Source organism: Rhea pennata, chromosome Z (assembly GCF_028389875.1).
Source record: "Rhea pennata isolate bPtePen1 chromosome Z, bPtePen1.pri, whole genome shotgun sequence".
Classification (NCBI taxonomy): Eukaryota; Metazoa; Chordata; class Aves; order Rheiformes; family Rheidae; genus Rhea; species Rhea pennata.
Genome location: NC_084702.1, coordinates 9,630,438 through 9,646,468, shown reverse-complemented (window position 1 = coordinate 9,646,468; position 16,031 = coordinate 9,630,438). Strand labels below are relative to the sequence as shown.

General features: G+C 44.0%; 1 protein-coding gene across 1 annotated transcript in view; it reads left to right on the top strand.

Moving 5' to 3' along the window:
• TRABD2A (TraB domain containing 2A) overlaps positions 1-16,031 on the top strand; it is a 79,126-nt gene that overhangs the window by 8,998 nt on the left and 54,097 nt on the right. The window lies entirely within an intron of this gene.

Here is a 16,031-nt window from a genome sequence, read left to right as displayed (position 1 = left end):
AGGGTCTGCTAACCATGGAGCAGTATGGGCCATGTCCTAAATCCTGTTTTGACCTCACCTGAAGAGATCCTTCTACTCTTCCCTGGCCAGTGTTGGGCAAGCTCCACCCTAAGTGACACTGGACCTTTGGGTATCACCTTTCTGACCCTGCCCAGGCAGACCTGCTGGGCATATTCATAGTAGGACCCCATGAAAGGCTAGGATTTGCTGTCCAGTCTCACTTCCGTAATAGCTACTTAAAAAGAAAGGTCTAATAGGTTGATGGAAGGAGGGGCAGTGTGGTGGAAATTGAGAAATACTACTTACTGGAAGAGTAGTTCAGTAGACTTCCCAGTGTTCTGGGAAATAGGAGCCCATTCTCTGTATTTGGAAGAATTTCTTTTTTCTATTTCTATTTCTTTTTCTTTCTTTCTTTTTTTTTTTTTTTTTTTTTTTTTTTTTCTTTGAGGCTTACTAAATAAGGGTCAGCAGGTTCATCCGGTAGGGATTTCCACAAATTAAGATAGGCTTTTGTGAAAGCATTTTTAGGTTTTAGCACTGACTATTAGTTAGTTACTAATTATTTTAGCACAAACGTTCATTTAGTGTCACACTGGGCAAACAGAATGACCTCCATATTATCCTTGTGTTGGATGGGCCAGTCATGGCCTATCATAGTCCCTTCTGAACTAATTATCCCAGGGAGCAGTGTGTCTTTCTGCATCTCTATGTCCAGTGGGACCACAAGCAGGCATCAGTTTGCTTTCTGTGGTGGGATATCTTTGCTGCAGGGAGATGTTAGTTTGCACACATGGCTGGAGATCCAAGTACTGTTGTCTAGTATTTCAGCATGCCCTTGCAGCCCAGGGTGGAAGAGCTGATGGCGTTTGATCACATAGCTGGGAAGGTTTGGCTGATGCCTGGCCCTTTCCCCGCGTACTAGAGCCTGTCATTGATGCAGTGATGTCCCCCCTGTGCTAGAGAAGTGAAGAAGCAGAAGGGGAGGTGCAGCTCAACAATGGCAGGGAGAGCAGATATTGGAGGTATCTCTACCCCTGCCAGCTTGAACTGGGGTACGTGATGCAAAGAGTGCATCACTTGTGCAATCCTTGATTGCAAGTGAGGCACCTGGTCTCCTCAGTCCCCTTCACTCACGACTAGGCAGGCTTGTTCTCATCTCGTCTTTTACCAAATTGTGTTGTGAATGCCGTGTGCTCTCACACTCCTGGTCTTGGCCACAGCCACATGAGGAACAGGCTGGAAAGCCTCATCTCCTCTGCCTCTTATTTGGTTGAGGCTTTATTAACACAACTGCCCTGTGTTTTAGCAACATCAAAAAAGGGACTATGTGTTTCCTCTGCTGCATTACAAGATGGTGGTCAGGAGGCTGAAAAATATGAGCTGCAAATCACAGCCCACTTAGGCCTATACCACTGCTGCCACTCCGTGCCTTCAACCAGCTGTATCCAAAGACAACAGTTGTCTCTGCTGGATTTTTGTTATTGTTGTTGTTTTCTAAATAGAATAAATCTCACATGAGCAGGGAAACTGTGTGGGCAGGGGGCACAGGTGCGACATCCAGGTTTGTCCAGCCTTGTGACATTTACTGTGTGTCTTGGGAGCTCACAGACAGAGCCCAGCTGAGGGGGTCCAGGTAACCAGAGCTAGAAGAGAAACTTAGCTGTTGTTGGGAAAATCATAGTTTATTTCTAACCTAGCTGTTGAGCAAGGCATAGCCCAAGCAGTTGTCCAGGAGGAGAAGTTGGATTTTAAGCCATTTTCTTGGTTGTTCTAGAACCTGACTTGTGAACTCTTACAGTTGGCAGTTCTGTAAATCTTTGATTTAAGGGCTTTCTCCTAACTGTTTGTTCAGGCAGTTGAGTTAATTATGTGTTTAATAAAAATCAAACAAAGACTTTGAAACAGGCTGTCTAAAAATCATTTCCTTTCTTATTGTGTGGCTATCTGGGAACCCCCAGTATTTGACTGCTTCCGTGTCTGCCTTTCAAGTGAGCAAACATACAGGGAACACTTATAAAACTCTCTTGGGGAAAATGAGGACACAAAACCATAAAGGATGGTTTACAAGCAATGCTTACTGTTTTAGCAGAGTAACAGAGATGACCTAGCAGATGGACAAATTTGGTGCTCTCAGTGTGTTTCTGTGCAAGGTGTGCTATGTCCTCTACTTGTGACCTACAGCTGTTTGTACTGTCCAGTGACAAGGACTCCCAGGCTACTTACGAGTAACGCGTTGTTATTAGCTAAGTCCTTTTCTCCATGCAATGACCAGACAAGACCTTGCTGGAGGTGAGGGAATGTTATTGGAGGAGAATGTCTGGAGCAGTTTGTCTTTGATTACCTCCCTGGGGTTGCACAATCCCCAGTAACTGTAAAGAGCAAACAAACCCAAGGTACAAACTTCTCTAATGTCTATGTGGAAAAAAAAATGGTTAGCACTCCCTGTCACACGGCTTTTATTTCTTTGGCTGTATTTGTTCTAATTTCCTCTTTATCTTTTGTTTTATGACTCTGTCTTATTTTACCTGCCAAATATCTCTGCTCTTGCTCAACTCAGGCTGGCTGCCCACATAGTCAGGCCATAAAAGTATCATTTCTATATGATGCATAATGATTTTATCCATGCAATATTTTTCTGCCTCCTAAATCCCTCTCTCTTGTTTCAAGAGCTATGTAACCTCTGGGAGTATGGAAAGATTAGTCTGTCTCCCCAGTTGGGCCGTGGTGTCTGTTTTCCTGTTTCATGCTGCTTCTATGCTAACTTTTCTTAGAGACTTTCTCCCATACTATGTTCTTTCATGCATAGTGCCTCTCTTGTTGCAATACTCTAAGAATGCAGATTTTGTTCTGTGGTGTGAGGGCCCCTAGTATTTCAGCCTGCATTAGTACTCCAGCGTAAAGCCTTTCATAACTTTGCTGTTGGTTTCAGCTGTAGCAAACCTCCGTCTTGAAAATCAGTTTAGTATTGGCTCAGAAAATGAGCCTGGTCTTGCGTCTGCCCTGCTCATGGAACCAGGGCTTAAGCATATGAACATTGCCCATCACTATTTCCCAGACAAGACTCTGGCCAGTCTGGCTTCTCCAAGACTGGGGCATTTGGTGAAAGACCCTCTCTATTAGGCATTCTTGCTCTGAGAATTTGTTTCTCGCAGTGCTTCCTTGTGTCCAGACCTTTCCAAAGAGTTGGTTCCTACCTGAGCACCAGGATAGGTGGCCATGTCTTCAAAAGTGTTTAACTTGTTGGCTGGCAATAGAAAGCAGGGAGCCACTAAGGACTGATTTCTGAAATCTTGGCTTCAGCTCTGAGACTGACCACTTGAAAGTCATCTCTCTGGCACTTTTTTCTTTGGCACCACTTCCTCATTTAGTTGGTTGCAGACAGAAAATAAAGCATAAGTTTCTAGGAGTGATCACTTTGCATTAATTAGGACCTGTTTCTCTCATTCTCTGCTCAAAATGGTAACCTGCTGCAAGCAACAAAGTGCTGAAATATTCGTACCTTTTTTGAAAGAGTTTACGTATCTTTCAAATTCTGGGCCCCAAATATGCTTTTGTTGGAGATGTAGACTACTGCATTGCAAATATAAGCCTTCTGACATGACAATAGGATTGCTTTTCTTGCTTGCTTCACATATCTCCCAATGTACAAAATCCACCCTTGATAGCCACAGGTATAAAAGCATCATTTGGGAGAAGTCCACATCTTCAGTCCACCAGTGGAAGGTAGGAAGTACCTGAGAAGCCAAGACATCCCTGCCTTTCTATGTGTGGAGGTGGGAGTTATTTGCTTTTATATTTTTTCATTATAAAGGAGTTATAGAAATAGTAGTGATGGCCTGGAAGTGAGCCTTAGCTTTTCCTTTTTTTCCTTTTTTTCCTTTTTTTTTTTTTTTTTTTTTTTAATTTAAAGCTTTTTTAAAAAAAAAAAAGAAAAGAAAGAAAGAAAGGCAGGTGATTATGATGATAAGATATGAAATTGGAGAGAACTGTCTCTCATTTTTGGAAAAGGAAGAGGGGATTTTTTTCCCCCCTATACTTGGTTGATAAATTGTAATGTTTTCTCTAATTTCCAAGGTAATGAGGACAAATCTTGCAGTGTTTCCATTCATGAGATGCTGCTTCAGGATCACTTTTTATGATAACAGTTACAGAAGTACACCCCAAAAAGGAAGAGCAAGGAAGCATATATAGTGGGAGCTCCAGAAGAAGTAGCTTGTATCAAAGTTTGGAGCTAAGAGCAGTTGGATGGTAAGAATCTCTCGGTGGATCTGAGAGGGGACCACTCAATGCTGAACTCGAGAACAGGTTAGACAGGACATTATTTGCAGTAAGGTGATTTTATCTTCTACCCTGAGGGTGTAACTTAAAGATATATGTATTTCAGTAACAACCCTCCTTCTTCAGCTGATGGGAACATCAGGCTTTTCTGCACATGAACTACAACTGAAACAACTGAATTGACCCTATTTGCATTTTTGGTTCTTGCTGTCTATGACCTAGATTTGTTTGTTTTATTTTCAGTTTGTATACAGACAAACCTGCAGCCTCTGTGTCTAGGTATCAGGGATGAGGGAAGAGATTGGATGGTGGGCACCAAAATAGCTAAGGTTTACATTTGTATTGCCATAATCAGAGTTTAATTAAGATGCTATTAACTACATGGTGAGTTCAAGGTTCTTTTTCCCCGTGAATGTGAAAGGGGGATTCTCTTGCTGTCTGCTGTCTCTGCATGCAGAAGGGTGGAGACTATTTTAAAAAGGACTCTGTGATAAGGCTTTGAAATCCCAAACTGCAGTTTGCACTGGTCACAAGCACTGTGAGAAGCTCTTTGTATTTGTACTCTGCACTGATATTCACTAGCTGGATTTTCCCATTAAAAATACTGTTTTCTCAGCATATTATACAGTGGAAACAGAACTCATGAGGCAGTAAATGTAGCTGTCTCTGTTTGTACTCTCAGCTCCCAAAGACAGCCCTTTGCCTCTGGCTGGCTCCCAGTGTTATACCATGAGCATGCCAAGATATTTTCCTCTTTTCACAGTCAGCAAGGGCTGAGCTGTATGTGCTGAGTTGTATGTGCTGCTCTGGGGAGCACTCATGTCTGGGCTTACCCTGATCTCCTCTGACAAGGCAGCAGGAGGTTGCTGGGCCAGCTGGCAGACACATCCTCTGATATTTGGGATCCTCTGTTTCCGGGCCAGAGCATGGCTGCTCTAGAGGATTATAGCCCTGACAGAGTGGGCTGAGATGGGTCCTTCAGCAACTGAGGTGGGTCCAGAGACCACACAAAAGCTCTAGGCTGGAACTTTGTTTTATCAAGCAACTCAGTAAGGACTGTGGAGCAGGGATACTTTCTTGTTTTTGGGGTGGTGGGTGGGAAGGCAGTCCTATACCCTCGTGCTAAGCTCAGGTCAGGAGTTTTTCAGGTCTTGATGCAGAGCCCTACAGTAGTCAGCTGTGGTGTCTCTGATGCCATGGTTCAGTTTGTTGCCTAACGCTGCGGGCCTGCTGCTTGTAGTAGGGCAGTAAATGCAAATTGTGGAGCAGTGCTTGCTGTGTTTTTCCCTCAAAAGGCAAGGCTACAACTACTCTGAACACACTGAAGGCAGACACTCTCAGAGCTGTGGAAAACAGCTTTCTTATCTAAAAACTAGAGGGTCCTGCTACCACATCCAGTCCAGCAGCTGTGGGGCAGATTCATTTCAGCCCATAGTGGGATCTTGGAGTGTAAGCATCCAGCTTGGTTCCCACATCACAGCAATGGGATCCCACTCTCCCATGGCAGCAGTTCCAATGGTGGGGGGGTTTGTTTTGTTTTGTTCTGTTTTTTTATTAACAAACCTAGTCACATTCAGAATAAGAATACAGTCTAACTTTAGCAGAATACAAAACCTAACAAAAATCAAACAGCTGAAATCTAAAGAACTTCTGCTATCAACTTTCTCGTACTTGTTTAGGTACATATTAACTGTGATCAGTTCACCCTTTGATGTTCCTTTTTGATAAACAAACCAGATAGAACTCCTTGACCCTTTCGCCGTAGGGCACATTTTCTACATATTAACCATCCTCTCAGCTCTTCATAGGCTTTCTCTAGTCTAGCAGCACCTGTCTTGAATCAGGAGCCCTGAGGACAGACTACAGCATATTGTGGTAGTCACACCTGTGCTCAGTGCAGTGGTAATGTCACCATTCTCATTTTCTCTGGTTTATGCAACCCAAGTTTTTCAATGGCTCTTTCGGACATAGTGGCCTTCTGAGAAGTCATGCTTGGGTGATTCAAAGTTCTTGTCAGTCTCAGTCCTTCCCAGGAGAGAGTGTTATCTCTGTTATTAGGTCCAGTGCCTGTCTCCTCAGCCACGATCAACTGCAAGGCAGCAAACAACCTGCATTTTAACAAGAGATTATGCAGCGCCTCTGCTCTGTTCTAATAATTTTGCTCCCTTGACCTTTGTTTCATCTGCAGACTTCACTAGTGATGATATTTTTTTGCCCTCTGGGATGTTGACAAATACATTAAATACCATAGGGCAAAGCTTCCCCTTCAAAGCTCGCCAGTAGTTGCACAATTGTTTCTTGTTTGCTGTTACATTTTCAGGTCCATTGGCTACCTCTTTGATACGTCCTGCGTTGATTTTGTATTTGTCTAAATTCTATTGCCATATGCTTGGATTAGTAAGGTAAATGCTATTGAGAAGTCTGTTCACTGATGCCATTGCCTTTACCATGTGAACTTGAAAGCTCATAAAAAGTTACCAGATTTTTTCACCAGGTATGGTTTCCATATATTCTTGCTGATGCACAATTTCTCTTTCCTCTAATCTTTATAGAGGCTTTTATTAGCTGTTTCATTAGAGAAAGGTTGATTGTAAATAGTAAAGGGAGGTGGAAAGTGAATTTTCAGGTATCTGGTGCTCTATCTGATCTAATGTGGAGAGGAAGCAGAGGGAACGATTATTCATTATTTTCCAGAACAGAGGAAGGAAGGTTACTCGATAAACTTATCAGGCAGCAGGCTCAGTAGGTCAATGTACATTCACACAACACTCAGTTCCAGTATAGCTCAATGCAGGATGTTTGGAGACTAGAAATGTGAACGGTTTGAAAAGCGATGAAATAGATTCTTGACAAGTGGTTACAACAGTGACCATAAGAAATGTCCCAAACATCACCTGTGCCTCAGGAAGCCTGGAAGCCTTTGACAGCGTGAAGTGAAGGATTGGTTTTGGGGAAGAATCACTTTGTGCCCTGCCATAAGCTGGAGATGAGACGTGAAGTGACAGTGTCTGTGGGGAGACAGGGGTTGGTCGTTCTTTAATTTTCTGTTTCTGCTGAAAAACCCAGTCAGATCCAAACACAGTCCACCGTGAGCCAGAAGGATTAGGGGTGCAGGTTGTCTGTCATTTGTTATTGTGGCCTTCACCATGTGCAGCTGCTGCAGCAAATGTTTGGTAACTAGTAGTTAGCAGTGCAAAAGTTTTCTGCAGGACATGTTTGCTCTTCTGCAAAAATCTTGCCACCCTCCTTGAATCATAGCGGTGAAGTACATAGTTTCATGATCTGTCCATGGTGCGTTTGCACAAAACCAAAACATTACTACGTCAGCTTCTCCTAGAGGGGTGGCTAAGGTGAGCAGCTGAAGCAAAGAGATTTGACCCCAGGAGATGCTGAGCTGAGTGGAGTGTGCTGGCCCTACGCCCTGCTAGGTGCCCCATGCTGGACTCGCTTGGTGTATTTCAGACAGCTGGGCTGTGCTGGGCGAACCTGCGGCCCCTCTCTGTTGCAGAGCAGTTCTCTCCTTCCTTCGTGTCACCTGCAAAGGGGGCTGCCTCTGTAGGCATCAGGATGCCAATTACAGGCTCCTTTTACTCACTGGGAGTAGGAGGTGACCTTGGAAACTGAGGAATAGGTCAGTTGATCTAAACTTGTCAATATCTCTCTAGAGTTCTCAGAAATTCTTATTTCCCTTCTTCCCTCCTTTTCAGGAGGCTTAATCATATCTCTGTTGAGCATGTAGAGGTCAAATTTGAACAGACAAGCACTTGGGGAGCAGCTGGCGACGCAATCTGAAAACAGTGAGAGGCTTATGTGGGGATCCATGCAACTCAAATCCAATCCTGTCGATTAAAGCCAAATATGTAACAATATTTAGGTCTGCAGTTCATTGTAATCACATACAACTCTGTAAGGGAGATTTAGGTGACAGGCCTTGTACACTTCTCACAGTCTCCTTATGCCACTCTAACAAGATTAGCAGGATTGCTAGGTTTGGACAGAACTTGAATTAATCTTGGCAAAAGATACACTATTTCAGACTTGACTTATATGAAGCATCTGGCAAAGGCATTAAGGGAACCTTCCAGTGAAGAATATTTTCTAAATGGCAGTTTTTATGTATTTTTCTGTTAACCTATTTTGCTTTCTGAGCATGGTTCATTTTGCACAGACTGCATCATCAGTGCACTCTGTACTACAAGCCTGATTTTCATCATATTTAATCAAACCATCAGCTTCTTTGTGAGTCATATTAGTTCTTTGTATCATTTACAAGCATACTCCCTCTCACCCCTGCAAACAACAGCACATCAGAAAAATGTTTTCATATCTTTTCAAACCATCAGGCTATCAAGCTCAAATCAGCTGGGTTTGTGAGTTGTGCAACAAATTTGGTTGATTTCATGGTAAATAAATCAATGCTACTGGGTGCTACCTCATCCAGCAGATGTTCTTCTCTCATGACAGTAAGAGCTGAGGTGCTTGCTTTACCTGTGGTGTCTAGCGGTGAGGTTTTGTCACCTGGAGGACCTGAGGCCCATTCAAGACCATGTGGAGTAGCTGCAAAGAGACACTCCCCTGAGATGTGTGGCTCAGGGCAAGGGCACCCTGCCATCCTGCAGAAGTGGCCTTTGGCCACTTTTGGGGATGTTGGATGGCATAAGCTGTCCCACCTGTCCACAGAGGAGCTGCGTTGCCTGATCTGCACAGCTCAGCTGAGCAAGAAGTCTTGTTTCCAGCCTGTCTTGGAGCCATTACCACTGACATGCAGGGGAAGGTAGTGCAGAACTGCACCATTTCAGCTTCCTGGCTTTGCTTGTGCAGGTCTTCCTGTGGGCATCTTGCTGGCATCTTGCAGAGCTGACTGCAGGGCTGGAGGAAGTGTCTTGCCTTCTTCTGGGGGCAGATTGTATGAATTATACCAGAAGCCCTATACCAGCAGGAGGTCTGCAGCCCTGCAGTGCTGTGCTAAGGATGTCCCAGGGCAGGGTGTTGATGAGGTCCCTAGTACTGATATTACAAACTCAGATTGCTCAGCTTCAGTGACTTCAGGTGGAAGCCTGATCTTTGCTGGGAGTGCTGGATTAGTGATGCAGAGATTTTCACTTCCAAGAAAATTTGAACTTTGGTCTGAACATTGTCTCAAGCATTTTCCCTCCTCTGCATGTGAAAATCTGTCATCAGACCACAGTCATACATTGAGTGCGGGTTCCCTGGCATACCTGAAGAAACAAGGTGGGAGATAAGTCTTGTCTTTGCTTGGGCTTCTGCTCTGGATGCGAGGAGCTCAGCTGCTCATAACCTCTGGCATCATCCTACAGTTCTATATTTCCATCTCACTCACAGAAGGGCATGTAAGTTGTCATACAAGGCACTGGTAATGCAGACAAAAGCACCTTAGCTTTCCACAGCTTCACAAATTCAGCACAAAACTAATTCCCCCATATCTTTCACAAGACACTTGGAGAAGTGGAGCTCAGAAGAGGTTTGGCTCTGTGGTTGCTGGTGTGTTTGGCCTGGTCTATCTCAGCAGCAAAGACTTGCCCTTAGCCACTCCTAGACAGGTAGAGATTTGCTGCCAACGATATGAGCTTGTTTTGGTGCTCTTACCCTTTTCTAGCTGAAGCCTCATATTCTGCTGGGAGTTTGCAGCTGTTTGCCCACCTGTATGTATCGGTTAACACAGACAGTGTGATAACCCAAGCCCCTAATTCCTCTGCAGCTTTTTGAGAGATGGATTGAAGCCCTGCCACTGTGGATATATCTGGTAAAATGGCAACTGAGTATTTGTAAGTCTGAGATTTTTTCATTCAAGTAGTTGCAGACATCCTGAGATGAAGTATGTTTCTATCCTCCTTAGGACCATGGTAGGAGCCTGCCAGAGAGGTAGTACCTTTTGGTCTTCCTCTACTCCTCTTTCCAGTATGTTAAAGACAAAAAGAGATCTTCTGCTTGCTACCTTACCTATGCAGCAGGAAGGGCAGGAGCAAAATACCCTTACTCACACTCAAGATATCTGAGTGCCAGAGTGAGGACTTACCTTCTACCAATCAAGAGGTGGTAGTTCCTTCTAAAGCAGTCATACAGTGAGAACATGTTAGAACACTTGCTAGGTAATTCGATCACAACTTTCAGCCCTGTGTGAATTTATAGGCTTGTTTATTGAAATAAATCAGAAATTGTTACAACTGGAGTCTGGTGGGATAAGCTGCATGGCTAGAATGTTTAAAAATAAAGAAGCCACATCTGTGCTTTCTAGAAAGGATAAAATGGAGAAAGAAGAGAGGACGACATTGCATTTCATTTTATTGGTTGTGAAGCTGTTAGTAAGCCAGAAGACCTGCAAAGCTCAAGGTTGTAATTGATAAACAACTATGGCACAGAGGACAGGTGAACTTGTCAGCGGTATTGCACAAGGTTCAGGTGAGTGGCTCCTTAAGTATCTACCAGAAAAAAAAAAAAAAAAAAAAATTGCACTTCCTTTTGGGCATTTCGAGTGAGTTTTTACAACACTGGAAGAAACCTTCCCTTGAGGTTTTATAATGCATAGGTGAGTAACACTGTACCTAAAAGGTATCACAGTTGGCTTGGAGCAATGCAGTTTCAGACCTTATCCAGGTTAATAAAAATGAATTGGTCACAGAACTATAAAGGATGTTTGCTTAGGTATGAGTAATCATGACTGAACTTAACTTGCTATGTGAAAAGTCCCAACCAATAATATGTATGACTGGTGCTTTAAAAGGCCCAGTTTCCCCAAGCTCAAAATAATTATAGACCAAATCTAGTGGGAGGAAAAACTGAAGCATAAAAATGTGAATGATAATTGGGAGTTGTTCAAGAATTCTTTATTAGATCCCAAAGAAACCACAGTCTTGCATTTGCAAAGATACTTTCTTTAGTTAAAAAAGCTGTTTTGGTTAACAAAGGAGATGAAAGCAGCAATTAAAAAAACCAAAATATAATGAATGGAAAAATAGAGGAAGTGACATGGCCAAGTAATCTGAAAGAAAATTCAGACAATTGATGAGAGAACTGAAAAGTACCAATGAAAACCTCTGGGCAGTGGGTTTGGAACAATAAGAAGGGTTTCTTTAAATGTAGCCGGGATTCAGTAAATCCTAGCAGTGGTACAGGCTCTATTCTGAACAGGGTTGCAAAATTGTTGCTTATGCAATAGAAAAGGCAGAACTAACCAGTAACTATTTCTTGGTGTTTGGAAAGAAGAAGACTTGGTCTAAAGGAATATTTTCTGTTTCAGTAGAAAATTACTTCCAGTAATTAGGGAAAATGTTAAATGTCAGTGTTTTTAAATGTACAAAACTGGTTAACTTACAGTCAGGACCACCTAAAGGATAATCCAAGGAGCTCTCTGAATCATTAATATAGGCACTTGAAGAATTCCAGCAGAGTAAAGGAAAAGCCACTGTATCAGCATTATTCTGGGACAATGAGTGGGTGCTTCTCAGGCCAACCAAACTTCAATTTGCTGAAGGCTTGAAAAGCGTGAGAGGCATCATGGTTGGCAAAGAGTTGAAAAGAAGACAGTATAATGGCAGGCAATTTCCCTTGTGTGGGAAACATAAGCCTTGTCAGACACATGTGATTCTGCCTTTTGATAAGGACTTTGGCTGATTTAAGTAGTTGTGTTTGTGTGTCTCCATCACTATAAGGGCTTCTGACTTTGTTCAAGGTGATACTCTGATTTAAGAGCAGACACTATACACAAGTGGCATTGCCTATTGTAGGTGGCTTAGAAACAGGGAAAATGATCATTCTCATAAATTAGCAGCAAACAGAAAATCATTGTCCAGCAGGAAGGAGTGAAGTTGGAAGTTGTTCCTGAAGGTGTCAGTTCCTGGCCCTGCATTACCCAGTGGCATAAGTGTTAGTGGTACAAATGAAAATACTAAATAATTGTTTGCACAAACATGGAGGTGATAGAGAAGTTGGAGGAGAGCTAAATGATAATAGATCGATTTGTCCCTGAGTTGAGGCAACTAGAAAGCTGGACTCTAATGCTGCTAAATGCAAGGTCTTAGATCTAGGAGCAAAGCATGCCAGTTAAGCTAGCAGGAGTACAGGTCATATTGGGAATGCATCGTCTCTGCAGACAATGTGGGCAATAACTAGTTAGCATGACTGTTTAGTGCTATCCTGCAGCTGAGAAAGAGAAAACTCAATTATGAGAAGAGTGAGCAGTGGGAGCAGCAGAGAACTGTGCTAGAGAGCTCAGTGCAGGAATGCTCAGCTTAGTCCTGGTGCCAGCACTTCGGTGTGTGTTAAACAAATGGAGGAAAATTGATATGGGTTCTGAAGAGCTTATTTGTATAGCAGGAGAGTAGAGAAACTTGATCTACAAAGTTTATTGTAGAGAAACTGAGACGTCATTTAATTAATGTTCTCGGGTATCTGTCTGAGGAAGAGGAACATTGCAGCAAAACTCCAAAGTCCAATGGCCTTGTTGCTGAGGATTTGCACTATCAGACTAGAAAAGAGCACTGATTTTTCATGAAGGTAGTTAGCCAGCTGAGCAACTTTCCTTAGGACCTGGTGGAATTGCTGTCCTTCAGGCTTTAAATCACCACTGAATAGCTCTCTGAAAAGTAATTTTTTGCTCAAACAGAAAAGATTGCTAGGTAGAGTTCAAGGACTGCTGATTCATACACAGAATCAATGTACATTTTGTTCTCTCTTATAAAACACTAATTTCGGGCATTCGGACACCTACAATTAAGGTTAGACAAGCTGTTTGAAGCAGCTTCCAGATTTTTGTGCTTTTTGTAGTTCTTTATTATTCAGGTTGAAGCTTGATAAGTTTGTTGTCAGTGACAGTGTGACTTTCTTTATACTGATCTGCAAACAGCTTATGATTTGTGACAATGAAAGTGGAAAGGAAATGATTATGGAATGGAGGTACAGGGGTGGTTGTAGGCCAAAGCTATGTGCCTTCTGCCACGCATCTCCTGCAAATAGGCTGAGGTTTTAGCAGCCTTGAAACAACAAGGAAGCACTCAGAAGTGAGTGTTGCTGGGCTGAAGCACATGTGCTGAGGCCAGGAGAGCCACCCCTGAGGCACCTGTAGAGCCGCATGGGTGCTCACAGCAAGGTGTGGTGTATTCCCATCATGTTCACAAAAACCCTTGCCATCCATTACTTTGGGGGCTTGGGTTTTGGCAAGTGACTGCAGCCCTTTTCCCCTTGCCTCTGTGGACTTAACATTGGTTTGTGCCACCACTGCAAGAAGTACCAGGTAGGTGAAAAATGATTTTAAAAGCATTTCTGTTGTCAGATCCCCTTTAGAATCACAGCATGGGTAAAGCTGGAAGGGACCTCTGGAGATCATCGAGTCCAACCTCCCTGCTCAGCAGGGTCACCTAGAGCATGTTAGACAGGGTTGCATCCAGGTGGACCTTGAATATCTCCAGAGAAGGAGACTCCACAACCTCTCTGGGCAACCTGTGCCAGTGCTCTGTCACTCTCTCACAGGGAAGAAATTCCCCCTCACGGTCAGACGGAACTTCCTGTGGTTCAGTTTCTGCCCATTGCCTTTTGTCCTGTCACATGGGGCAACTGAAAGGAGTTTGTCCCCATCCCATTGACACCCTCCCTTCAGGTACTTATCACTGATAAGATTCCCCCTTAGTCTTCTCTTCCCCAGGCTGAAGAGGCCCAGCTCTCGCAGTTGTTCCTCATAGGACAGGTGCTCCAGCCCTCTGATCATCTTCGTAGCCCTATGCTGGACTCTCTCCAGTAGCTCCATGTCTCTCTTGTACTGGGGAGACCACAACTGGATGCAGTACTTGAGATGTGGCCTCCCCAGGGCTGAGGCAGCAGCAGGATCACCTCCCTCGACCTGCTGGCAACGCTGTTCCTAATGCACCCCAGGACACCATTGGCCTTCCTGATCACAAGGGTACATTGCTGGCTCTTAGTGAACTTGTCATTCACCAGCACTCCCAGGTCCTTCTCTGCAGAGCTGATTTCCAGCAGCTCAGTCCCCAGTCTGTTCTGGTGCATGGAGTTATTCCTCTGCAGGTGCAGGACCCTGCACTTGGCCTTGTCAGACCTCAGGAGGTTCCTCTCCACCCAACTTTCCAGCCTCTCCAGGCCTTTCTGAAGGGCAGCACAGCCCTCTGGTGTGTCAGCCACTCCTCCCAGCTTGGTATCATCAGCAAACTTGCTGAGGAGGTACTCCATCCCCTCTTCCAGGTCACTGATGAAAAGGTTGAACAGGGTGGGAGCCAGTACTGAGCCCTGGGGGACTTCACTAACCACAAGCCTCCAGCTAGACTCCATGCCACTGATGACAACCCTCTGAGGGGCTTTCAGCCACTTCTCAATCCACCTCACAGTCCACTTATCTAGGAGGATGTTATGGGAGAGTGTGTCCAAAGCCTTGCTGAAATCAAGCTACCCAACATCCACTGCTCTCCCCTCATCTGCCCGGCCAGTCATTCCATTATAGAAGGCTCATGGACATTTAGTCCCAGGATCATAGACATTTAGTCCCAGGATATCCTGGAATTCTAAACACTTTCTTGGATGCTCTTGTGAAGAGGGCCTGATTTGGTTCCCGATGCAATATCTTGTGGTAGTTACCAGGATAGCTACAGCTGCAAGTAGACCGGGATCTGTACAAGTGAGAAACTGAGGCACGAGTGGTACTGAAAATAGCAGGAGCCACACCTGTAATTCAAACTGCCTGGCAAAGCTACAGCATGTCTACACAGTAGCACTGTAGTGATTCCCTTGGGAGTAATCCAATTTCCTTTACCTAAAATTTGGTTGTTATTTTAGGTTAGGATAGTTTGACTTCAGAATTAAAATTTCCATGTTATATTCTTCAGTCTGCCCTGGGCAGTGAGTCCTGGGCAACTAGCTGAAGCAAGGACTTTGAGCTCATTACTGCCATTAAAAAAACGTTTCTGAAATGTCATTGTGGTACCACTATTATGGCATGGATAGCTGGGGATGTTTCCCCTATCCTCTACTTGTTCTGTGAGGGTTTGAAACTTGGCCAAGTGTGCTGTCTTGCTCAGGCAGTTCTCAAACTAGCAAAGTTTCAGACCATTATGGTGTTTTGAAGACTTGCCTTGGACATACCCGTTTCTCTGTCGCTGTGGATTCGGGAAGGCAGGTTACCTGCATTGTCCCTGGATTGTCCCTGTGCCTGCTAGAATGTAATGTTTTCGTAACTTCCAGTAGCTGTGAGCTCTTGAGGGAAGACCTTTGTAAAACGCATTATTTTCTTTTTCCAGTGCCACTGGCTATCATGTGTGCACATCCAGCAGCAGCTAAGCAAATATGTAAAATCTACAAGATTTTTTTTTCCTGGCTGCTCAGGAACCTAAATGCATCAAAGGCTGTGTGCTGCTGTAGCTCTGACTGTGGGACAAGAGAAACCGAGGTGTTTCCAGACACTGGAAGAGGCACATAAGGTCCATATTTGCTGCTTCTACTTATCCCCTTGCCAGTGATGTTGCTCCAAAAGGATTTATCCTGAAGGCTTTCTGCTAAGCTAGGCCCTGGTGCCTGTGCTTTAGGAGAGTGTGTGTGCAGGACTGTGCTGGAGCAAAGAAGGCTTCCAGGCAATGCAGTCAAACGTTTGTGGTTGTCTCCTGAGTTGGGATTCCACATGCTGCATGCCTTTCTGTTTTTGCACTTCAGGTATGGCTGCAGAGCTCTTGTGAGAATGTTTGTCCAAGGTTGTAGAAAATGGTCAAAAGGCTGTAGAGCTGGTTGTTGGTTTATGG